Source organism: Ceratotherium simum, chromosome 22, assembly GCF_057802395.1.
Source record: "Ceratotherium simum simum isolate JZ-2026a chromosome 22, ASM5780239v1, whole genome shotgun sequence".
NCBI lineage: Eukaryota > Metazoa > Chordata > Mammalia > Perissodactyla > Rhinocerotidae > Ceratotherium > Ceratotherium simum.
In genome coordinates this window covers 17866068-17892408 of record NC_141921.1, presented here as the reverse complement: position 1 = coordinate 17892408, position 26341 = coordinate 17866068, and the positions used below count along the sequence as shown (strand labels likewise).

Genomic DNA, 26341 nt, shown 5'->3' with positions numbered 1-26341 from the left:
TTCTTCAGTGGATGAATGGTTAACACACAAACTGGGGCCCATCCATGCCATGGAATACTACTCAGTCATACAAAGGACTGAACTACTGGTACATACAGCAACCCAGATGAATCCCCAGAGAATTATGCTGAGTGAAAACAGCCAGTCCCAAAAGGTTACACACTATATGTTTCCATTTGTATATAACATTCTTGAAATGAGAAAATTATAGAAAGGAGAACAGATTAGTGGTTGCCAGGGGTTAAAGAGGAGCTAGGGGTGGGAGGGATGTGGTTGTAGCTATAAAAGAGAAATGTGAGGGATCCTTGTGGGTATGGAAATATTCTGATTCTTGACTGTATCAATGTCAATGTCTTGGTTGTGATATTGTGCTATAGTTTTGCAAGATGTTACCATTGGGGAAAACTGGGTTAAGGATACGTAGATTATTTCTGTATTATTTCTACCACTGCATGTGAATCCACAATAATCTTGAAATCTAAAGTTTAATTAAAAAATATACATTAGATCATGCCATCCCTCTGTTCCTCCTCTGCTCCTCCTCATGTCCCTCATAGTATAAGGCACAGTGATTCTGAGCTTCACATGACCTGGCCTCTGCCTGCTCCTGGTCTCACTTCCTGCCACTCACCCCTGCTGAGTTTGTTTAACCCCATTGGCATCCTTGCTGTTCCTCAAACACCAAGCACATAGTCCAAACTGAAACTCATTCTATTTCCTTTTTTACTTTGGCTTCCAGGAAACTCAGATTTTGAGACCAGCAATGTTTAAATTCAAGTTTATGAAGCCCCTGTCAAGTGCCAGGCCCTGTGCTAGGTGCTTGGGTGATGTCAGTGAACAGGAAAGGTGGAGATCCCTGCCCTGAGGAACCTTATATTCTGTCAGAGGGAGATAGGGACAGGAATAGGAATGGTAATAAAGGGGCCACTGGCATGTTGGGATTGAGGATAGGGCAGGGGAGGGGAGGTTGCAGTGCTGGCCATGGGAGGCCAGGGCTGCCCTCATTGAGCAGATGACATCTGAGGACAGGCTTGGAGCAGGTGAGGGAGTTAGTGGATATCTGGGGAAGAGCATCCCAGGGAAGAGGACAGCAGGAGAGGCTAGCGTGGTGGAGCAGAGAGGAGGGCTGAGGAGATGGTGACTGAGAGCTGATGGCAGCTGGGCCAAGAGGCAGTGGTGGGCGGGGAGAGGGTGGGCAGGTCTGGTCAAGCCTTGTAAGCAGTGGGAGAATTTGGCTTCTACTCTGTGGGAAATAAGGAGCCATTGCAGGGTTTTGAGCAGAGCAGTGACATGAATGGACTTCGGCTCTAACTGGACAACTCCGCCTGCTCTTTCGGGGGGCAAGGACATAAGAAGGAGCCCGTTAGGTGGTCATTCCATTAACTCAGGAAAGGTGCGATGGTGATGTGCACCAGGGTAGTGGGGATGTGAAGTGGCTGGATTCTGCATATGGCTGGATGGTAGACCTCACAGTAGCTCACAAACATAGACGTGTGAGGTGAAAAGGGAGGGGTGCTATGGGTGATTTTTGGCCAGGTAGTCTGGAAAGGTGGCATGCAGTGGTCCGGGATGGGGAAGCCCTCAGGTCCCCAGGTTGAGAGGCCTGAGCTTCTGGTTTGGACATGTCACGTTGGAGGTAGAAACAGGTACTGCATGTGACTCGGGGTTTGGGAGAGGGGGCTAGGACATGGAGATAGAGGTTTGGGACTGCTGTGCATTTTGTTGGATGAATGGGCTTTCTTTTTTTCTATTTTTTAAAAAATTTTATTTATCAATATTTTTTTTATGGGCAAGAGTCACCCTGAGGTAACCTCTGTTGCCAATCTTCCTCCCTCTCTTTTTTTTTTTCCCCTCCCCAAAGCCCCAGTACATAGTTGTATGTTCTAGTTGTAGGTCCTTCTGGTTCTTCTATGTGAGCCACCACCACAGCATGGCTACTGATAGACGAGTGGTGTGGTTGCATGCCCGGGAACCGAACATGGGCCACTGAAGCGCAGCCCGCTGAACTTTAATCACTTGAACCGTCAGGGCTGGCTCTGGATGGGGTTTCTGAAAGGGGCTACAGTGAGAGACAAGGACCTAGGACTGAGTCTGGGCCCTCTGATGTGAAGAGGTTGAGGAGAAGACCCTCTTCATTGGAGCAACTGAGAAGAGCAGCTGATCAGGTGGCAGAAAGCCCAGGGAGTACTGTGTGGGTGGGGTAATGGGTGTCAGACATGGGGGACGCTCAAGGGAACACTGGCAGCAGGACTGGGCAATGTAGACTGGCTGGGGCTCGGAAAAGGGCAGGCAAAGCCTGACTGGAGTGAGAGGAGAAGACAGCAATGACAGTTCACGTGTTTTCCTGCAAAAAAGAATAAGGGCATGTGGTGGTGGCTGGTGGAGGAAGTGAGACCAAGAGCAGGAATTTTGAACATGCAAGACGTACCCGCTTATGTGCATTGTGGTGAGTGATCTTGCTGTGAACCAGAGGCTGCAGCGGCCCCTCCTGTCCCCGTCCATCCACACTTCCTTCAACACAGGCACCCAGAGGGGCTTCAAGGGAGAGTGTCTGCAACCAGTAAGGTAATCGGATATGGGAAGAAGGTAAACATGGAGACATAAAACACTGTCTAAAGGAAGGGCAGTCATATTTGAAGTAATTTGAAGATTGACAGGAAATTCATAAAGGGAATATGGAGTTCCATGTACAACAGCAGGAGATTGCCTTATGCATAGCTTCCTGACCTCTGGAAGAACAGAATTTGCTGCTGGCAGAGTTCCAAAACAAGAAAATGTAAAAGGAATTGAATAGTCTCTCCTAAATCAATTTTGTGAGCCAAATGACCTACAGAGGGATGTGACGTAGTGCAGTTATGTGCCACAGAGCGCCCCTGTCTGCTGAATACATTATGCCAGTTGATTTTGGAGATAACCAAATACTGCTTTCCATTGGTTTCTGGGAGCCTGATTAAGGCTCCTTAGACAGCCTCCATGGAGGCTGTCTCAGGGAAGCGTGCCTCTTGTTGTGGCTTTGGTGAGATGATTGTCGAGTCTGTCGGTGGGGTCACCTGGGCCGGGTGTGGAGGAAGGCCTATGCAGGTGCTTCTCATTAGCACCTGGTTTTTGCTGTCTGTACAGCATGATTCTAGACTTTCTTCCTGAGTCTGAATCATTCTCATGTGTAATGTGTTCTGGTGTCCTTCTCATGAACAGCCAAGTGCCATGGTTAACTTTGGAGAAGATGGTTATGTTGGTCCCTGGGGCAGAGCAGGGATGTTGCTATTTGCACTCAGTCCCAGGAATGTCTTCGACTTGTGGGTCACCTTGGCAAGCGCCTCTGTGCAAGAGTCTTGGGCTTTCCTGTGACAGCACAGTTAGCCCAGCACAGAGGGGCGGCAGACTGGCGACACAGTGGGTAGGTGACCCGCCAGGGCGAGAACAGGCAGGGCTCCTCCCCAGCCGAGGTGTCACACAGAGACTTGTGTTGCCCGTCCTGAGCTCACACGGCTGGACAGTCCCCTTGTGCACACAGAGACAAGAGCTCCTCACTGCTCCTTAGGGAGCTTGGCAGTTAGTGGCTGTGTTTGTTCTTGAGATTCTTAGGATGACTGAGCACGTTTCCACTTGGTTTCACCATTTCAAGGCATTTCAGATCTTTCCTTGGCTGGGAGGTTGGCAGAAAAAGTGCCCACCAGTGTGGACCCACACTGGGAACATGTGGTCACCTATGGTTGCCACAAGCCAGGAATAGGCAAATGTTTTTTGTAAAGGTCCAGATAGTAAATATTTTCCGTATATGGGCCACATGTGGTCTCTGTCTTATATTCTTTTTTTTTTCCTCAACCTTTTAAAGTCACAAAAACCATTTTTAGCTCATAGGCTATACAAAAATGGACAGTGGGCCGTGGTTTACTGACCCCTGCCATAAGCCCAGAAGGCAGAGATAAATGTTCGCTTGGCCTTAGGTTCACTAATTTGGTCCACCTAGAGGCATAGACAGTGTCTACTGTTTGGACAGACCATTGCTTTTGTATGTGTGCATTTATATCATCATGAGCATCAGTCTTGGAAAGGACCTTCCATCTGTCTTAGAGACCCTCCCACATTCAGGACACCCAGTCACTGAGTAGTCACTTGCACCATTACATTAGCAGTGTTGTGTTTTAGAAACACCCACCTCGTTACTGCAAAAATACCAGTTGTAATGAATTTCAGCAGCTCCTTTCTCCTGGAGCAGTGCTTCTCCACCCTAACTGCACATGAGAGTCCCCTTGGGGGCTTTTGCAAAACAACAGTGCTCAGGTATCCAAATGGGTAAAGTCAGACCTTGTAAAGTCAGACCTCGTAGCATCTAGGAGATGGGTTTCTTCATTCTGTTGTGCACTGCCTGGATGCCCAGTTCACAGTGATGCCACTGACTATATGTCCCTCCTTGTCCCACCCAGTGTGAAGATGAGTCAACTGGGAATTTAAATGAGGCCTTCAGGGTGTGTGCCCTCTAGGCAGGCATGATGGAGAAGCTGATAGAATCCATGGTACCAGCCTTCCAAGGTAGAAACATCTCCAACAATACTACGTTCATGTTCAACTACTCGACCTTCAACACATCCCACCAGGTCCTGGACCAGCTCTTTACTAGGTGAGTGCCTGCCCTGCCCCAGCACAGTGGTGACTCTGCCCACTGCCAGCTGTGTGTCTTGGGAATGTCACTGCCTCTCTCTGTGTCTCAGTTTGCAGTCAACAGTGCCTTTTTACTTTCATTAAGTATGTCTTGAATGAGTGAATGAATGAATCAATCAATCAATCAAAGTGTGACTCATAACTAGAGGGCCTAAGTAGGCAACTCAGAACCCTTCACATTTTGGTTGGAAAAATTGACATGTAAAAGTAGCCATTCCAGGGCCAGCCCCGGTGGCCTAGTGGTTGAGTTCAGGACGCTCCACTTTGGTGGCCTGGGTTCGGTTCTCGGGCACGGACCTACAACGCTCTGTTAGCGGCCGTGCTGTGCTGGCAGGCCACATACTAAAAAATGGAGGAAGACTGGCACAGATGTTAGCCCAGGGCAAATCTTCCTCAGCAAAATAAGTGAATCATAAATAAGTAACCATTCCTTTGGGTGCAATTGCTGCATGTTCTCTTCCTGCCTCCCGTTGGATGACACACTGCCACGGGTCATCAACATGGGCCTCCAGAAAGCCCTGCTTTTCCCTGCAGAGCCTCCATCTATTCTACTGCTACTGAGAAGACCCATCCTTCCTCACAGCCCCATCTCTTTAAGGCATGAAACCAGCCCCCCATCTTGCACCTGTCACATGCATGTCTGCCAACTTGTAGATGGCACCCAGCCAGTGGGATGAGGCAGTCAGGGTCTTGTTTAGAAACACCTGTTTCACCACACTGGGTGTGGTGAAACTCTCCTGAGTTTCTGCTTTACACAGCCAGAGAACTCACCACTCTCCTGAGTTCCTGCTTTACACAGCCAGAGACCTAGGGGCAAGCAGTGGGGGATTATCTGGCTGCCTCTTCTCCCAGGTTAGGGAGACACTGCTGGTGCTGGGTGCTGGCTGAGTTCTGTCTCTAGGTTGGGCTCCATGTCGGTCACCAGTCAAGGCACTGTTCTCCAATCTGGACCCCAGTGTGGTGAAACAGGTGTTTCTAAACAAGACCCTGACTGCCTCAGGAGTTGGAAACAGAAGCAATAACAGTAACAACAATGAACATCTATCGAGTATCTCTAAGAAGTGACTTACACATTCCTTCACCATCACCATGGTGGAAGATGTTATTATAATTATCTCATGTTAAAGACAAAGGAACTGAAGCTTGGAAATATTCAGAGTCAGCACTGTGTCCCATGATCCCCCTATTCCCCAGTGTAGATGTCCTAGTTCCTCCACCCATCCCACAGAGACCTGGGTTCAAACCCATGGGCAGTTCTTGGCCTGTTCACTTCACTTTTCTGATCCTCAGTTTTCCCATCTAAACAATGGGGATGATCATTGTATCTACCTCATGGAGGCTGCTGTGAGATTTAAATGATATGATCATGCATGAAAGTGCTCAGCAGGGTGCTTGGCCGTGGTCAGTGTTATTATTGGGCTGATATTTGTTGCAAGTGTCCAGAAGAGGAGAAGGAGGTGGGTGCTGGGGGTTGGTGGCCCCATGAGGTTAATGCTTTTCCCACCCCCTGAAACCCATGGAAAGAGCTGGTAGGATTCGCTGGCAGGGATATGGGAGAGAGTGGGCCAAATGTCACTGACTTTTAGATGAAGGATGTGACATGGGAGCTCAGAGCCACCAGCTTCCAGCTCAGGCAGTGCTTCCAGTCTTCTCAATTTACATCAAGCGGGTGACCGGCAGGAGCGGAATATGTCTCATAGCTGGCTGCCTCTGTAGAGCTTGGTGACCTAGAATAAAGGGTAGGGAGAGTGGGTGAGATGGAGGTCTCTTGGGGCTGAGGAGGGCCACTGGAGCCGGTGAAAGAACACAGGCCTTGGAGCAAGGGAGACCTGAGTTCAAATCCTGGCTCTGCCCCTAATTCACTGTGCGACCTTAGGCACACCACTCCCCTTTCTGTTATATATAGCAACATTTTTCTTACTATAATATGTGGTTTAATTAATAAATTTAGATTGTTTCATGGACTATATTTCTTCTCCTTCAGAGGAAATATGGAAACATCAAAAAGAGTTAATTCAAACCAAGACAACAGGGTTATTACATAAAACCATAAAATCTTTTCTTTGTTTCAATGATTTATGTAAAATAATATGTAAAGGATCTGGGACTATTTTAAGATTTTTTTTTTTAATTTTTTGTTTATTGCAGTAACATTGGTTTATAACATTGTATAAATTTCAGGTGTACATCATTATACTTCTATTTCTGCATAGATTACATCATGTTCACCACCCAAATACTAATTACAACCCATCACCCCACACATGTGCCGAATTATCCCTTTCACCCTCCTCCCTCCCTGCTTCCCCTCTGGTAACCACCAATCCAATCTCTGTCTCTATGTGTTTGTTTGTAGTTGTTATTATCTACTACTTAATGAGGGAGATCATACGGTATTTGACCTTCTCCCTCTGACTTATTTCACTTTGCATAATACCCTCAGTGTCCATCCATGTTGTCACAAATGGCTGGATTTCATCGTTTCTTATTGCTGAGTAGTATTCCATTGTGTATATATACCACATCTGCTTTATCCATTCGTCCCTTGATGGGCACTTAGGTTGCTTCCAAGTCTTAGCTATTGTGAATAATGCTGCAGTGAACACAGGGGTGCATGTATCTTTATGCATTGGTGTCTTCAAGTTCTTTGGATAAATACCCAGCAGTGGAATAGCTGGATCATGTGGTAGTTCTATCCTTGCTTTTTTGAGGAATCTCCATTCTGTTTTCCATAGTGGCTGCACCAGTTTGCACTCCCAGCAGCAGTGTATGAGAGTTCCCTTCTCTCCACATCCTCTCCAACACTTGTTGTTTCCTGTCTTGTTAATTATAGCCATTCTGACTGGCGTGAGGTGATAATCTCATTGTAGTTTTGATTTGCATTTCCCTGATGGTTAATGATGTTGAACATCTTTTCGTGTGCCTGTTGGCCATCTGTATATCTTCTTTGGAGAAATGTCTCTTCAGGTCTTTTGCCTGTTTTTTAATTGGGTTGTTAGTTTTTTTGTTGTTGAGATGCATGAGTTCTTTATATATTTTGGAGATTAACCCCTTATCAGATGTGTGGTTTGCAAATATCTTCTCCCACTTGTTAGGTTGTCTTTTCGTTTTGTTGATGATTTCCTTTGCTGTGCAGAAGCTTTTTAGTTTGATGTAGTCCCATTTGTTTATTTTTTCTATTGTTTCTCTTGCCCGGTCAGACATGGTGCTTGAAAATATGTTGCTAAGACTGATGTCGAAGAGCGTACTGCCTATGTTTTCTTCTAAAAGTTTCATAGTTTCAGGTCTTACATTCAAGTCTTTAATCCATTTTGAGTTAATTTTTGTGTATGGTATAAGGTAAGGGTCTATTTTCATTTTTTTGCATGCGGCTGTCCAGTTTTCCCAACACCATTTGTTGAAGAGACTTTCTTTTCTCCGTTGTATGTTCTTGGCTCCTTTGTTGAAGATTAGCTGTCCATAGATGTGTGGGTTTATTTCTGGGCTTTCGATTCTATTCCATTGATCTGTGTATCTGTTTTTGTGCCAGTACCATGCTGTTTTGGTTACTATAGCTTTGTAGTATATTTTGAAATCAGGGAGTGTGATACCTCCAGCTTTGTTCTTTTTTCTCAGGATTCCTTTAGCTATTCAGGGTCTTTTGTTGTTCCATATAAATTTTAGGATTCTTTGTTCTATTTCTGTGAAAAATGTTGTTAGAACTTTGATAGGGATTGCATTGAATCTATAGATTGCTTTAGGAAGTAAAGACGTCTTAACTATGTTAATTCTTCCAATCCAAGAGCGTGGAATATCTTTCCATTTCTTTGTGTCGTCTTCAATTTCTTTCAACAACGTTTTATAGTTTTCGGTGTACAGATCTTTCACCTCTTTGACTAAGTTTATTCCTAGGTATTTTATTCTTTTTGTTGCAATTGTAAATGGGATTGTATTCTTAATTTCTCTTTCTGCTACTTCATTGTTAGTGTATAGAAATGCAACTGATTTTTGTATGTTGATTAAGATTTTGTTTTTGTTTGGCTTTTCAGATGGTATAGGATAGTAATTGGGAGACGGAATTTTAGGTTTTGGTACATTTGCTAGTTTGACAATTTAGAATCTGCTTTAAAGCTTAATAAAAGGCGCCATGGTGTAGTGACTAACTGCGGTTATCCAGGTGCTGGGATGTCAGCCTGCCTTCATTCTAATCTCTAAGTGGCTGTACACAAAGGAATTATCCTCTTCAAAAGTTTACTTTCTTCCTATATTAAATATGGGTAATAGCGTATCTACGTCATGTTAGTTGTGACATTTAAATGGCATAATTAATATAAACACTTAAAAGAATCTCTAGCACAAGATAAATGCTCAATATATGCCAACAATGATTCTGAAATGGAACCTTAGGGGATCTCCTAATTCTATGCATATCCTTGCTTCAGTGAGAGGATGCTGTTAGCAGGGATATTCTTCTAAACTGTGAAGGAGTATTTCACCCGTATAGTGCAATTTAAGGCAGTGCTTCTCAAATTTTGTTGTATCTGCATGACCTGGAGATCTTGTTCAAATGTAGATTCTGATTTTGTAGTTCCAGGTAAAGACTGCGATTCTGCATTTCTAACGTGTTTCCAGATGCTGCTGCTGTTGCAGGTCCATAGGCATTTTAAGGCATATTGGGAATGACCCACCCATCCCTTTGTATCTTCCCCAATCTGTCTATCAGAATGATGGAAATTCTGCCATTTCAGATTCATTACTTTTGAACTGTTTCTTCATTTATCCAAATCTGAAATAGAAATACCACTGGTAGATCTGAGAATCACTTCCTACCTCTCTCTCTAGTATCAGCCAAATTGAAAGAAAAAGGAAGTTTTGATGGGGTTGATTTTCAACATGTGCACTTATTTTGAAAGAAAAGTGGTCCCTAGTAGGGGACTATATAATATAGCCAGTTGTCCTTGAATGGCTTCAGAAAGAAAGAGGAAGTTGCATAGAGAAAAAGAAGGTAGAAATTAATTAAATCAAACTATAAAACTTGGTCTGACTTTCTGTTTTCCCCATGCAAGGTCAAGAGGACAGATACTGTATTAACTTCTATTCCTGCCATTACTACAATTTATCAAATCTAACCGGCTTAAAACAACACCCATTTACTGTCTCACATTTCTGTAGGTCAGAAGTCCGAAGAAGCATGACTGGACTCTCTGCTCAGGGTCTCTCCAGCGTTGCACTTTCAGCTGGGGCTTGGAGTCCACCTCCAAACTCACTGATTGTTGGCAGAATTCATTTCTTTCTCATGCTTTCCATGTGGTCCTCTTTACCTTCAAATAAGCAATTGGCTATCAAGTCCTTCCCATACCTTTAATCTCTCATTTGCTTTCTGCTTCTAGTGAGGGAAAAATCTCTACTTTTAAGGGCCCATGAAATTTGATTAGGTCCACTGGATAATCCATAATCTCTCTATTTTATGATCAGCTGATTAGTAATTTTAATTACATCTCTAAAGTCTCTTGCCATGTCACATAACATACTTATGGGATTCATGGGAGTAACACCGGTGGACAAAGTTCACAGGACTACCACATGTTCTGTATTTTTTTTTTGAGAGAAAGCATGGACGAACTAGAATGAATGCACTGATTTATGTTCTAATCTTAGTTTAACTGCATGCTGATCCATTTGTATGAGACATATAAGTACTCCAAGTTTTTCCTTCACACATTTGAAAAAAGATTTTGTTTGAAAAAAACACCAAAAACTTGGCTTGATTTATTAATGCTGTACAAAATCAAATTTATAGAGAAACTTTATATTATTTCACATTCCTCCTAATGCCTATTGCAGAATTTTACAAACATCATTCACTAAATAAATTATTGAATTGCTGCTACATCTGAAGGCCATAAAAGGTCAACAACATAGTAGATAACATTTGTTTGGAACTTTATATCAGTCTTATAATTAAAAATTTAGATGAGATCTACTCTTTCCAGTAACTGTCTTTTGCAAGTGACAAGGGCATTTCTTGGAGGCATTAAATATTTTTAGTTGTTTGTAACAATTAGTCAACACTGTGATGAACTAGAGCTCTTGAGAAAGATAACTCAGTAACAAAACGTCAAGTTGGAAGACAACTGTTAACAGACTTACAGTCCACTCACGTATTATTCACTTTACTTAGGTCAGCTCACTGTGATACAATATCTGTGACCCGAGGAAGAACAGAGGAGGTTAGACAAAAACCAAGTATTTTCTAAAATAAAACATAAAATTTCACTATAGTTTTGATTATAATACATAGAAGATAATGGCAACATAAACTGTGTTTTTTTTGGTTTTTTTTGTGAGGAGACCAGCCCTGTGCTAACATCTGCCAATCCTCCTCTTTTTCTGCTGAGGAAGACTGACCCTGGGCTAACATCCGTGCTCATCTTCCTCCACTTTATATGGGACACCGCCACAGCATGGCTTGCCAAGCAGTGCGTCGGTGTGCGCCCAAAATCTGAACCTGCGAACCCCGGGCCACCGCAGCGGAGCACGCGCACTTAACCTCTTGTGCCACTGGGCCGGCCCCGTTTTTTTTGGGAGAAAGACCAGCCCTGAGCTAACATCTGATGCCAATCCTTCTTTTTGCTGAGGAAGATTGGCCCTGGGCTAACATCTGTGCCCGTCTTCCTCTACTTTATATGTGACGCTGCCACAGCCTGGCTTGACAAGCGGTGCGTTGGTGCGCGCCCGGGATCGGAACCTGCGAACCCTGGGCCGCTGAAGTGGAGTGCGCCCACGTAACCGCTGCACCACTGGGCCAGCCCCATAAACCATGTTTTTTAAAGAAAAAAGTTATGCTGAACCCAACAACGGGGCATAATTTCCTTTTTTATTTAGTTCTAGTCTTCCTATAATTCCATGCACATTTTTCAGTTAGAATCACAAGAATCATATATTTACTTGTCTTCACCAAGTGTTACTTGGCAAACACTTTTCCATTTTTCTACATGACCCTATTCTGATAGTTGGCTAAGAGTCTATCAATTTCATAAACATGAATTCCTTAACTATTCTTCTATTGTTGGACAGTGAGATGACTATGTTTTTAGTAATACAAATAAGGCTGAATTTTTTGACATGGTCAAAAAATCATTTCTTTTTTAAAATGATAATTTGTAGAAATTAGATTATTTTGTAATGCGATTAAACCTTTAGAAAGAAATTGGACAACTCTTTTGAGAAAGATCCCTGAGAATTTTTTTCAGAGGATTTATTGGATACATATCCTTTGTGGATATATGTGGAAAGTTTTGTCTGAAAAGATAAGGCCACCCACAGCAAAGGTTTGTTTTAGTGCTCCATCTGTTTGGTATGTACTGTGTAGATTAGAAAAAAGTTCTGACCACAGTGAGACAGAATGTTTAGTAATACTTCTATCATAGTCTTCAATTTCTCCCTGAGTTACTCTCTCCTTATGCCTAACAAGATTGTGAACTTTGCAAACACCTTCCAGAAATGGAATCTACTTCTTAAAAATTAATGAAGATTAATAAACACATCGCATTCATGTGCTCCTTACATACCAGATAGCGGTTGGGATGTAGCAAGTGTGGAGAGGCACAGGGCATGTGGACGAACTAGGCTTGCTGTCTAATTCTCTGTAATGAAAGCACACATCCCTGAATGGGGGTGTTTGCTTGTGTGTGTGAAAGACAGTTTCAAATACTGTTATACAAAAGTTTTATCTGCACAAAGATCTGTATTCACGATGTAAGGTTGGCATAACTGATTTAATGATGTACTCTTTACTTTAATTCCACTTTATAAGTTAACTTAATTTTTCATTTGTTTCATAATTTAACAACAGAGAGTAATTAATTTGAAAGGTAGAATGTGATATTTCATTCAACTCAAAAATGACCCAAACCTATATTTTCATCAGTGCACTGAAGTTGTTTTTTATTATGTTTTTCTTTTCTAAACTAATTGTACTGGTTTTCTGTATTATTGCATTAGGAATTAATTATGTGTCATCTTGGAATAGTCTATTGTTATTTTTAGTATTATTAATATTGTTAACTCATAATTTATGTTTCAGTACTCTTAATGAAAAACTAGAGCATATAAAAATTAAGCCCATGTCTGCTAGCAATTAAGGATCTACTTAACATTTTTGAGACTCCAGAAAATAGTTTTAATAGATGTTCACTAAGCTTCCTTCTAGTTTTAAAATCTTGACATCTGTAAATGCCTTTGACTTATTTTTCAACATGACTGTAAATTTCTTGGTGGCAGAGACTGTAAATTAAATGCCAGTGCCCAGCAAAGTGTCTTATATACAGTAAGTGCCCAAGAAGTGGTAGTTGATATAGTCAGGGAGTTAACAAATTGTTAGAGCAGAGCTTTTATGTAGACGTTATCAACTTTGTCACTTTTCCTTCTGCTTTGGTTTCAAACCACTTTCTCTTCTATTGGCAAATGATTTTTAGACCAGTGATTTCCTGATTGCTTGTCAATAATTTGGTCAGGCTTAGAGAAGAAAGTCGATGAGCTTTTTCCCCACTCTACCTCATTTTAAATATCCCATTTTCATATAAACATACAATATGAATGTCAGGTTTTTGTTCAGATAGTTCAGCCAGAACACATTTTCTTCAGGCAGTTTAGAAATTCCCTGTGCTCCTGAGAAAATTTGATACCAGAGTTGACTCTTTCTCTCTGTTACACGTTGGTGTACCCTTCTACCCTTCTGTAAACATCTTCTATCTCACTGGCTTTTACTGTAGTTTCTACATTTGTAGAAGCTTGGGAAATGGGCATGTTTTATCAAAGCTCAGTGCTTGATTGCTGTTCTTTAACTTGGGTTTCCTAATGTGGATCATTTTTCAGGGATTAGTCTAATCTCATAGAAATATGAGGATAGAAGTCTTAAGTGCCATAAAATATATATAGATGTTTCTTCCTTGAGACAATTTTGAACTAAATTTAAGCCCTATTTTAATACCTAAATATTAATATATTAATATTTCACTGATAATGTGCTGTCTCGTTTCTCCTCTCACCTGAGCACTTGCTTTATCTCTTCACCATCTCCACCATCTCCTCCCCTTCATCTTGATCCCAATCGTGGGCATTTCATATAAGACCAAAGTATGGTCTCTTGATCTCCTGTTTTACTTCCTATGAGAGATAATCTTCTCTCATGCTTTCAGACTTGCATTTATAGAAATAATTTCTGAATGTGCTGCTACTAATAATTAACCTTAAGTCTTACTTGCACTTGTGATGATAGGAAATCTTTAATGCAGGATCTTTGTCACCTCAGATTCATAATATCAAAAATGAAATTATCATTTTCCTTCACAAATGGAATTCTTCTTACATAATTTTGGTAAATGCTGTAGCTAATCTTTTTAGACTTTATGCTTTCCTTTTATTTAAATGTATTCAGTTCTCTGATGCCTGGTAAATAACTGGGAAGTGTGTTTGTTAATGATATCTCTTAAGATGCGAGATGGCAGTGAAGAAAGTTCAAGGCTATCACATATATAAAACATCCCAAGTATTTTAAAAGGATTATAACTAGGCTTAATTTCCTCACTTCAGGTCACACTTTACTGTAGGTTTCTCACTCTTTCACGGTACGTATATTCTTTGCTTGCCTGTATCCGACATCGGTATACACACACACCCATCACTGAGTAAATATATCCAAGGATTACTTTTGAAAAAGCTTTTTAGGTATTTTATGATTGAAAAACTTTGTAAACCACAGAGCCACAGCCCTGACACATAGTAAACCCTCCATGATATATATAGATTGATCAATTGTTTGTGAATTTAATTTCGCTCTTTAGATTACATGAACATGCAATTAGAAATCTAACATTGGTTATCAAAATATCTGAATTTTATATCAGGTTTTATTAGTATGCTTTAGAATCTAGATTTTATTTCTTGAAAGGACAGTCTAGAACTTCTCTACACCTGAGAAGATTTTCTTTCTTTTGGACAGAATAATGTGTTATGTAACATGTTAAAACAGTTGTTTTCTAGTTTATTTTCCAATATAAAATGGAAATCTGAATATGACATCATAAAAATATAGACCTCGAGGAGTGAATGTAGTAGATAGATTGCATCCCCAGCATATAGGACGTAATCACATATATCTACAGTATCTTGTCACTGACAAATGTGTTTTAGGGATCTCCTAACAATAAAATAATTCTATTAAATTTATTTTTTATAAATATCTCATTGATCTTTTATTCAACAAATATTCTTTGCCTACTCTTTGTCAAGTTGTGTGCTAGACTGAGCACAGAGAGATACAGAGGCCCCCCCTTCAAGATGCTGTCAGTCTAATAGAATGAAATAAATATGAACATAAATCATTACATGTAGGAGCTAAAGGAACTATGAACTAGATGTAATAGTAAAACAAACAGTGGATTGGTCTGGGGGAGGGAGTTACATATTACATAATAGTCTTATACCAATTTTATAATTTCTTAATTAAACTATAATATAGAGGGAAATCTGCCATTTCAAAGAGGAATGTTTTTCGTTTCATTTCAGATTGAGCATATTAGGTAATACATAAGCTGTGAGGGAGAAGTTTCCAAAAATTACTTAAAGATATTTTGGGTTCAAATAGCCAATGCCTGACATCAAGTTTAATTGAATATTAGACAAGTGGAGTGCTATTGCTTTGTATGTGCAGGATAAAGGCCATTTCGGTACTTCAAAATGTACCAAATAATTATTGAGTATTTAGTATGTTCAAGCAGTGGTAAGTAGTACACATAATTAATTTAAATCTCATGATAACTTTGTAATGTGCCGACTGTTATTATACCAGCTTTAAAACAAAGGCATTTGAAGGTTAGAGAAGTTAAACAACATACTTGCAGTCATTCAACTGTTGAATGTCCTTCCAGGAGACAAAGCTCATTCTTTGTTTTTCCATACTGAAATTTACTCGTTGTGCGGTAGTGCTTTATTCAGTAACACATGGACAGACACTGCTATCCACAACAAATTTTAATGTTACACATCTCCGTGAGTGTGATTAAAGGGATCTTCTTCATTTAAATCAAATATATTTAGAGAATAGGGGTACCATCTTCCATCTAGGGAAAAAAATGGAAATAATTTCTCTGTGTTATGATTTTGGAAAGTCTTAATATTTTTTATGTCTTCAGAATTCACAACATATAGTGAGGGGTAAAAAGTTGGACTTACTTCCCTTTCCAATTGTGAATGAATTTGTTTTTCTCCATTATCTCTGGTGAGTGAGGTAGATGGTGATTCAGGATAGAAACAAGATCTCTTCTCCTGCACAGTGAAAAAATACGGTCTCCATTTCAGACTGACCATGTTGCAGAGAAGATCCACCCAGCATGAGACTAGAGAGAAGAGAAATCCTGAATCAACTGTGGCTGAGTGATGTTAGGTTGCAGCTTACACTAAAGTATTTTGTACGTAAGTTGATTTATATTAAGGATTAATGTTAAGTAACATAAGAATTCCTGCAGACTCTGATTATGATTTCATTAGAGTAAAATTTCTACAATTGGTGGTTCTAATACCAAAATAAAATGTACATGTGCCATGGGGCCGGCCCCGTGGCATAGCAGTTAAGTGCGCGCGCCCCGCTGCTGGCGGCCCAGGTTCAGATCCCGGGCGCGCACCGACGCACCACTTGTCAGGCCATGCTGAGGCGGCGTCCCACATAAAGTGGAGGAAGATGGGCACGGATGTTAGCTCAGAGCCGTTCTTCCTCAGCAAAAAGGGGAGGATTGACATGGATGTTAGCTCAGGGCTGATCTTCCTCACACAAAAAAATAATAAATAAATAAAATGTACATTTGCCATGTACAGTCAGTTTACCTTAAGAAATGTCTTTACAAGATTTTCTCCAACCAACTTGACGAGATGAACCTAAGGTCTGGCCCTGTATCAGTGCCTCGTTAGACCTCAGTATACAGTCCAGAACAGCAGTGGGATTGAGGATGGAAACGGTGGCTCTGAGAGGCAAGTTAGATCTGTCTCTTGGTTGAAGTTTTTCCCAGCCTGTGTAGCTGCTCTGCTACTAATTAAGACTTTGATTTGGGGCACATCCCATAGTCTCCCTGACCTTCTGCTTCCTCACTACCTAATGGGAGGTATAACATTTGTCTGGGCCACTTCACTCTTTCAGCCGTTTATTCCATATATTCATATTGAATACCAACTAGACACAGGGTCTGTACTTCTTACCACATAATGTGATCTCTCCAGATAAAAAGGGATTGGGGAGAAGAGTTTCATGCTTTATGTTTGGGATTTTTGAACACGACTATGGATAATATGATTTCAGTAACAGCCAGATGTGGTCAGTGACTCCAAATTATTATTCTGCTTCTCTGTGCATTTCCTAAAACTCAGAGAATGTTTCCAGGCACATCAGCCTTGATATGGAGATCAACACTGATACTCCACTCAGGAGACCTTTATAACACCCAGGTCTGGGACACCTTACTGTCACTTGGCTTCCGTATCCAGAACGGCCCCCACAACAATTCCACCCCATTCATTTATCATCCCAGTCCTTGAACGGGTGTCAGGTCACTACTGTGATGATCTGACCAAAATTCCAGGCACAGTTTGCGCTTTCTCTACATACAGCACCCCTTACCCAGTGCTGTCACCCTTGCCCATCACCCTCTGGACATTGTTAGGGACAGCTCTGGGTATAGAAGAATGTCAGTCATGTCTTAGAAATCAGTGATCTTCAAGGATGTGGCTATGGACTTCACCAGGAAAAGTGGGCCCTGCTGGACACATCCCAGAGAAAGGCTGTACAGAGATGTGATGCTGAAGAACATCAGTCGTCTGGTCTCTGTGTGTGTTAGTCAGGGTTCTCCAGAGAAATGGAACCAATAGGTTGTGTATAGATGTATATAAGAAGAGATATATTATAGGAATTGGCTTACGTGGTTATTAAGACTGAGAAGTCACACAATCTGCCATCTGCAAGCTGGAGAACCAGGAAACTGAATCACATGATTCATTTTATTTTATTTTTTCCAGGTCTATTGAGAGTGTAAGGTGTAGAATCTAATGATTTGATACATGTATGTATTCCAAAATGTTTACCTCAATAGGATTAGTTAACACATCTTCCACCTCATGTAATTGCTATTTTGTTGTTGTTATGGTGAGAACATTCAAGCTCTACCCTCATAGTGTACTGAAGTGCCTGACATTAATTGCCAAGACTTCCGTTGGAACTATTTCCATATCCCATAAATGTATTGCCAGCTGTATGACACACCTACTTGTAAAACAACTAGATAAGAAACCAGGCCACCCTACCCTTGAAGTTACCCTATTAGAAAGCCCTTAGTAACCTAGATATCTGACTGCTTGAGTTACCCTGCTTTTCCTTTCCCATGGCTTAATTTTGGCTGCTGTGTTTTAAATTTGCCAATAAATGGTGAACCCATGATACCCTAACACCCCAACCTTCAGACCCAAGAAAGGCAGAGCCCCAGGTCCCTGCTCCTCCCTCTCTCCTTTCCTGAGACTTGGCTGTGTCACCCTCGGGAGTGCTGTGTACCCTCCAGCACCTGTGAGTAATAAATCTTGGTCTTCGAGGTTCCCTGATGGTTTTTGGCTTATGTGCATGTTGCAATCATAATAGGAACCACAAGGGCCAGACTAGCCACAACATCGACTCTGGTCAGGGAAATGTCTGTGAGGGCTCCCACACGTAGTAAGGTCTCAGTCAAGTTACTCAGGCATTCCTAGCTGATAGCATCACTATGAATAGGCTGAGACCACCACAACACATAGCTCACATTCAAGTATAAAATACAGTGTTGATAATGCTAGTCACCATGCTGTGTATTAGATCCCCAGAACTTATTCTTCTTACAACTGAAAGTTTGTACCCTTTGACCAACATCTCCCCATTTCCCTTACCCCTCAGGCCCTGGCAACCACCATTCTGCTCTCTGTTTCTATGAGCTCAGTGTTTTTAGATTAGTATTTGACTTTCTGTATCTGACTTATTTCACTTAACGTAATGTCCTTAGGGTTCATCCATTTTGTCACAGATTGCAGGATTTCCTTCTTTTTTATGGCTGAATAATTTTCCGTTATATATATATGCGCACACACATATACACACGCACGTGTATGATCACATTTTCTTTATCAGTTCATCCATCTATGGATACTTTGGTTGTTTCCATGTTTTGGGCGTTGTGAATAATGAGCAAGGAACATGGAAGTGTAGATAACTCTTCAAGATAATGATTTTGTCTCCTTCGTATATGTATAGCCAGAAGTGCAACATCTGGATCATATGGGAGTTCCACTTTAATTTTTTGAGGAACCTGCACACTGTTTACCGTAGTGGCTGCGCCAGTTTACATTCTCATCAACAGTACACCAGAGTTCCCTTTTCTCCACATCCTTATTAGCATTTGTTATCTCTTATTTATTTTGATAATAGCCATTCTAACTGTTGTGAGATAATATCTCAGTGTGATTTTGGTTTGCATTTCCCTGATGATTAGTGATGTTGACCAACTTTTTGTGTACTTGTTGGCCATTTGTATGTCTTTTTTGAAAAATTTGTCTATTAAGGTCCTCTGCCCGTTTTTTTAATTGGATGTTTTGTTTGTTTGTTTTTGCTGTTGAGTTACATGAGTTCCTTCTTATTTTGCATATTAATCCCATATCAAATATGTGTTTTGCAAATATTTTCTCCCTTTCTGTGGGTTCCCTTTTCACACTGCTGATTATTTCTTTTGCTGTGCAGAAAGAAGCTTGTTAGATTGATGTAGTCCCACTTGTTGATTTTTGCTTTTGTTGATTGTGCTTTTGGTGTCATATCCAAAAAAATTGTTGCCAAACAGATATCAAGGGTCTTTTCCCCTGTGTTTTCTTATAGTAGTTTTATGGTTTCAAGTCTTAATGTTAAATCCATAAACCATTTTGAGTTAATTTTTGTCGATGGAGTAAGGTAGGGGTCCAATTTCATTCCTTTGCAAGTGAATATGTACTTTCCCCAACACCATTTGTTGAAGAGACTATCCTTTCCCCATTGAGTATTCTTGGCTCCCTTGTCAAATATTAGTGTATATGCATGGGTTTATTTCTGGGCACTTGATTCTGTTCCGTTGGTGTATGTGTCTGGATTCATGCCAGTACCATACTGTTTTTATTATTACAGTTTGTGTAATAATTTGATTCAGGAAGTACAGTGCCTCCGGCTTTGTTCCTCTTTCTCAATATTGCTTTGGCTATTTGGGCTCTCGTGTGGTCTATAAAAATCTTATGTTTTTTTTCTATTTATGTAAAAAATGCCATTAGAGATGGCTTTGGATAGTACAGACATTTTAACAATATTAATTCTTCTGATCCATGATCACAGGATATCTTTCCATTTATTTATGTCTTCTTCAATTATTCCATCAGTGTTTTATAGTTTTCAGTATACAGATCTTTTATTATCTTGGTTAAATTTATTCCTAAGTCATTTATTGTTTTTGTTGCTATTGTAAATGGGGATTTTTAAGAATTTATTTTTCAAATAGTTTATTATTAGTGTATAGAAATACAACTAAGATTTCTATGTTTATTTTGTATCCTGTACCTTTACTAAATTTGTTTATTAGTTCTACCAGTTTTTTTGGTGGCGTCTTTAGGATTTTCTACATAGAAGATTGTGTCATCTGCAAACAGAGACAATTTTACTTCTACTTTCTGATTTAGATGTCTTATTTCCCTTCCTTGCCTCATTGCTCTGGCTAGGACTTCCAGTAGTAAGTTGAACAGAAGTGGTGCAAGTGGGCACTCTTGTCCTTTTCCTGATCTTTGAGGATAAGCTTTCAACCATTCTCTGTTGAGTATGATGGTAGCTGTGGGCTTGTCCTATATGCCCTTTATTATGTTGACGTTTATTTCATCTATACCCAAATCGTTAAGAGTTTTTATCAGGAAAGAATGTTGAGTTTTGTCAAATGGTTTTTCTACATATGGAGAGGATCATTCAATTTGTATCTTTATTCTATTAATGTTGCGTATTATGTTTATTGATATGCGTAAGTTGAACCATCTTTGTATCTTAGGGATATTATCCCTACTTGATCGTGATGTATAATCCCTTTAATGTGCTGCTGAATTTGGTTTGCTAATATGAGAATTTAGCATCTGTATTGATCAGGCATATTGACCTGTAGTTTTCTTTTCTTGCAGTGTCCTTATCTTGCTTTGGTATTGGCATCATGTTGGCCTGGTAAAATGAGTTTGGGAATGTTTCCTCCTCTTTAATTGTTTGGAAGGGTTTGAGAAGAATTGGCATTGATTCTTCTTTAAATGTTTGGTAGAATTCACCCTGAAGTCATCTGGTCTTGGGCTTTTCTTTGTTGGGAGGTTTTTTGATTACTGTTTCAATCTCCTTACTCCTTAATGGTCTCTTCAGATTTTTTTATTTCTTCATGATTAAGTCTTAGTAGATTGTGTGTTTCTAGGAATTTATATATTTCCTCTAGGTTGTCCACTTTGTTGGACTATAATCGTTTGTAATAGTCTCTTATGATCCTTTGTATTTCTGTTTTTGAAACTCTCTATGAATTTTTCCGTAAATCCTCGTGTACTTCAGCTCCAGAATTTCTGTTGGGTTCTTTTTTTATGATTTCTCTGTTTTGAACTTCTTATTTTGTTCCTGTATTCTCTTTCCATTTTACTTAGTTGTCTGTGTTCTCGTCTAGCTCACTGAGCTTTGTTCAGACTGTTATTTTCAATTTTTTTTTTTGGCAGTCAATAGATCTGCATTTCCTTTGGGTCAGTTACTGGTGCTTTATTTTGTTCCTTGAAACTGTCGGGGGAGGGGGAGAATCTCCCTCTGCCCTTTCCCTTAAGGTTCTTGTGGCTGGCCAAATAATCAACAAGACAGCTTAGCAGGAGAAAATAATACCAAGTTTAATAACATGTATACATGGGAGAAAGCAGGGACACTGCGTTTCTCAACACAATAGCAGAAATTCTCGTCTTAAATATCATTTTCAGCCAATGACAAAGGAGGATTTGGGGGTGGGGGGAGTCAGTTACAGGAGATTACCACTAAAGCACAGTAAACAAGAGTAAGGTTTATTATACAGCCCCAAGGCCTCATCTTCCACATTGATAAGTTACTAGAAATGAGCTCACCCCCCCTTTTTCTCAATACAGAGAGGGAGATACCTTTACAAATGGAGACTTCCCTTGTAAATGATTGTCTGACAACTCCTCGCAGGGCCATCCAAAGAATGTGGCCAGAGAGACAGAACTCCCGATAAGATGGGCTTGTTGGTGCCTTTTCTATTGTAACCTCTATCCTAAATTATCTTTTATAGCAGTCATGATAATAACCCCTTCCTAAAACAGATTTTTTGGTTTTAAATTCTTTAGGCAGTTTGGGAGGGGAAACTCAAATATTTTTCCTGAGCTCTCTGAGTCCTTATTGTCTTCAGCTCGAAATAATCCGCATACCAGAGTGGTGCTTCCTGGGGCAGCTTGCCCTGAGCACCATCAGTACTGTCATGTTTCCTTGATTATTCTTGATCCTTGTGGCATGTTGTTGGTGACTGTGCATTTGAAGAAAGTAGGCACCTCTTTCTGTCTTTACATACGGGCTGCAGCATGTATGAAGGGAAAGCCCTTCACCAATCAGTTTATGTAGAGATTCTGGATGGGCATTCTGGTGGTGTGTATGAACAGGATTGCTGCTAGAGTCCTTGGGCGGGCTTCTTTGGTACCTAGGTCAGCAGGTGGGCAGGCCGTGCACCTGGGTTCCCAGGGGCCAGTCTGGTACCTGGGTTCACAAAAGCAGGTCTGGAACCTGGGTCCACTGGAGCAGGTGTGGCACCTAAGTCCATAGTGGTTGGTCTGGGGCCTGGGTCTATTTGGGTGGACCTGGGTCTTGAGTTAGCAAGAACTGACTAGGCACCAGGGACCACTGGGGTGGGTCTGGTGACTGGGTTTGCGAAGGCAGCCTGGATTCTGGGTCCAGGAGCCAACCTGGTGCTAGTGTGAAACTTGAGCCTGAGTTCACAGGAGCTCACCTGGTGCTGGGGTGTGCCTGACACCTGGGTTCACAGGGGTGGTCCTGGACCTGAGTTTGTGGTGCGTGGCATGGTGCCGGTGTCCATTGCGGACAGGCCTGGATCCTAGGTTCATGGAGGCAGACCTTATGGGTGGGAATGTAATATTGGGTCTGAAGCCTGGACCCAAGCGGGCAGCCATGGATCCTGGGTTCGTAAGGTCAGCTTTGTGCAGAGATCGGCCTGGAGCCAGAGTACATGTGGAGAGTCATAGAGCCTGGATCTATGAGGCCAGCCTGATGTTGGGTTCTACTGGGACAGGCCGGGACCTTGTGTCCATTGGAGTAGGCCAGGAGCCTTGTTCTACTGGAACCTGGGGCTGCAGGGGCCATATTTCACTGGGTGGGGTGCCAGAGCATAAGACTGCAGGAGCAAGTCTGGAGCCTGGGTCCACAGGTGCCAGTCTAGAGCCTGGGGCTGCAGGTGCTAGCCTGGAGACTGGGTCTACAGGGGCGGGCCAGGCACTGGGCCAGACCAGAGCCTGGGAATGCAAAGTCTATCTTGGTGCTGGGTTGAACATAGGGGCTGGGTCTACAGGTGCCTGGGGCTGTGGGGGCAGGCTTGGCTCTGGGGTTCACTGGGGTGGGCCAGGTACTGGGGTCTGGTGAAGTTGGGTGCTCACTTCATTCTCCTCTCCCAACAGGGAGAGTATGTCCCCTAGGCTGGACTGCTCAGGCTCGGGGGGAGTGGGCAGGGTAATGTAAAACTGTTCTTTCTACTCTCTTGAATGAGTCTTGCCTTGTTTCTGTGGTCCGCCAAGGTGCTTTACTCACCGGGAATCTTTGGCACTTGTGAAGATATTTTCATGAGTGGATCATTATTCGAATTGAAGTTTCCACAACGGGATAAGTGGTGGAAGAGCTGATTCCAACATCTTGCTGACATCAGGCCAGGAATTGAGCCTTCAGTTAAAACTAATGCCGAGAAATAAGGGACAAAATAGAAACCTGCAATATAGACAGAGAAGGAAAGGCCATTGAGTACAAAAAGAAAAGGGTATAGTGCCGTGTGATGGATTGTAAGATAGGTGATAGAAGTATTTCAAGAAGAGAGGGACGAACTGTGTCAGATGCAACAAATACTATAAATTTTGGGATAACTTTTAAGGTGAGGGAAATATAGTAAAAATGAAATATTGTGATCATTGTAGAATTCTGTAGAATTATGAAAATCATTGAATTATACACTTATAGGTGAATCTTAGGATATATAAGATATACTTCAGTGTATTGCATAGCTATCAAAGTGTGGTTTCCTTTCAGAGTCAGGAGGCAGGACAAAGAGGCCCAGATGTCACTCCGGCCTCCAGGGCCTCACAGGTTGCCATTTGTGGATGCATCGTGAGGCTCTGCCTCAGAATCAGGGCTGCTCAAGGAAGAGCTCACTTCCTAACATGCGGAAGAATACTTGCCGCAGTGGCTTGAAATGGGCCTCTCGAGGTGACATTTCAGTGACCTTTTCCCCTTCCTGAAGACGCATATAATGTTTACATTCCAAACGGGTACAGAACTGTACCTGGTGAAGAAAACAGATCTTTGAAGGCGCTAACCTCGAAAGCGCCCTAGATGTCAGTGACCGAGGGAGGATGGGGGTTCCTCTCACCTCGGTCTTGCCTTTGAGAGAGGAGCGGCATGTTTCCACTTTTGTGAACTTCCGGGAACCCCGCTGCCACCCCGATCCCTGGTTTGGCTGGGAAGGTGGGAGGTGGCGAAGCAAACATCCCGTCACCAGAGAATCCAGTCGAAGGCCGCACTTGGAAGATGAGTCTGCAAAGAAACAGTTCACGCCCCGCGTGGAGCCCTTGACCATCGTGTCGTGAACGTGCTCAGAGCCCAGAGGTGGGCAGGGGTGGACGGGGACGAGCGACTCCTTCTCCACTTGGGCCCTCCTGACCACCTGCAGCTCTAGGGGAACCCCCCTAAAGGGCCCCCGCTCAGTGCGGCTCCTGTGCCATGCCACGGTGCACCCCACTTCCGTGGGCACCTCTTATTAAATGTGTGCCCAGATGGTCCCTCGGGATGGGGCCCCGCCTGTTCTCCCCACCTGGAAGTCCAACCCCGGGAGGCAGGCTGCTGTCCTGCGCTGGACTGAATGTCCACTGTCTGGAACAGGGACTGCGGCTTTGGTGGCTCACAGGTCAGATTTACAGGAGGAAGGGAAGGGCCTGGCTGCCCTCAGTGCCAGCTCCTGGTGCTCTGTCACCCCACACTCACACAGCAGTGCCCTCCCCTCCTCCGTGCCGTGCTTCCTGCTGTCGCCTCCCTCAGGCTGCAGGGGCCTCTCTTCCCACCTGCCTCCAACCTTCAAGTCCTCCCTGTCCTTCAAGGCCTCGTCCAGATGCCACTCCCTCTGGACAAGCCGCCCCCTGCCGCCTCCCCGCCTCCTAATTACCCCATCACGTGCCCCCTCCTCACTGACTGTTTCCAGGAGGCCCACCACCACCACACACACCCTTTATCGAGTAGTGTAGCTTTAGAGGCAGTCCCGAAGATGGTAGTGCCCTACCTTCCTCTCACTATGTTCTGCTTCAGTACTGGGGAGGCGTTTGGAGTCTGCCGCCTTGGTTTCTAAACTTTCGAGTTCAGGTTGTCTGTATCCAAACAATAACTCGCTGGGATTTTCACTAGGATTGTCTTGAATCTGTAGGTCCTGTTGGGAAGAGCTGACATCTGCTGAACAATCCCGAGTCAACCTATGAAGAAACATGGAGGAAGTCTGCATTGCTGTTGGTCTTCTGTGATTTCTTCTGTCAGCGTTTTGTAGACCTCCTCACATCGATCTTGTGCGTAAGTTTTTAGATTTACACCTAAGTGTTTCATTTTTGATGCTAATATCAATGATGTGTTTGTAATTTTAAATTCCAGTTGTTCACTGTTAGTATAGAAGAGAGTTGAGAATCATTTTCAAGCCCGTTCATTAGCACGGTGATTAAGTCTTCCACAACCTGTGATGAGGCTCTGTTCTGCCTCGGGCTGTCTCTTCCGGCCTGGGATCCCTGGTCAGGAAGGTAGAGCCAGATCCAGTCCCCTGGGTGTTCACGGCACTCTTGATCCTACCGTCCCCCGGGGAGTGGAGGGTTTTGTGGGCTGTAAGCAGCGAAGAACCGCCACCGCCCCACTCTCCCCGGTTTGTTGCTGCACCCCCGCTGTCCCCATCCGAGAGACCGCTTGGTGCCGCTGTTCGCAAGCCAGTCGGCTAAACGACTTTTCACATCTGATCCCGTGATCGTCTATTTTCTTTGCACTCGAGACGGAACCTAAAATCTGCAGATTTATTTTCACGTACGCAATACTGCTACCACCTTGTACGGGCAGAACTTTGCGTGGACTCTACCCCCGCTTCTGCTCTGGGAAGACTTTGGCCAGGAGGGCCAATGGCCCTGGGAGGCCACCGTCAAGCTGTTCCCTTCTGTGAAGGAATTTCCGACCCGGCGACATGATGCAGGGAGCTCAGCTTCCAGGCATCCTCTATGGGGAATGTGGATCTGAGAATTTCTGCCTGTTCTTCCAAGGGGATACGCAGGGAAGGGGAATTCATGCAACCCACAGTGGACGTGTCCTGTGGTTTGCCTC

General features: G+C 42.6%; 2 long non-coding RNA genes across 9 annotated transcripts in view; one reads left to right on the top strand and one right to left on the bottom strand.

Annotated features, from left to right (window-relative positions):
* The window catches only part of LOC147914079 (uncharacterized), a 110396-nt gene that overhangs the window by 30344 nt on the left and 53711 nt on the right, over nt 1-26341 (top strand). For 3 of the 6 annotated variants that reach the window (XR_015555774.1, XR_015555772.1, XR_015555776.1), the window contains exons 4-5: nt 4428-4621; nt 25416-25551. This is a non-coding gene — a long non-coding RNA (uncharacterized LOC147914079). Of the gene's footprint in view, nt 1-4427; nt 4622-25415; nt 25556-26341 lie in introns of all 6 variants that reach the window. The other 3 variants (XR_015555773.1, XR_015555771.1, XR_015555775.1) reach the window with 1 other exon arrangement.
* LOC147914081 (uncharacterized) lies at nt 1548-25433 on the bottom strand. 3 transcript variants are annotated; one of them, XR_015555778.1, is made up of 5 exons: nt 24372-25433; nt 15877-23716; nt 15540-15764; nt 6243-6389; nt 1548-2551 (listed from the first exon to the last, which is right to left on the bottom strand). It is a non-coding gene; the product is annotated as an uncharacterized LOC147914081 (long non-coding RNA). The 3 variants fall into 3 exon arrangements; XR_015555779.1 differs by lacking the exon at nt 1548-2551 and having other exon boundaries at nt 6055-6389; nt 24372-24535; nt 25275-25433; XR_015555777.1 differs by lacking the exon at nt 1548-2551 and having other exon boundaries at nt 6055-6389.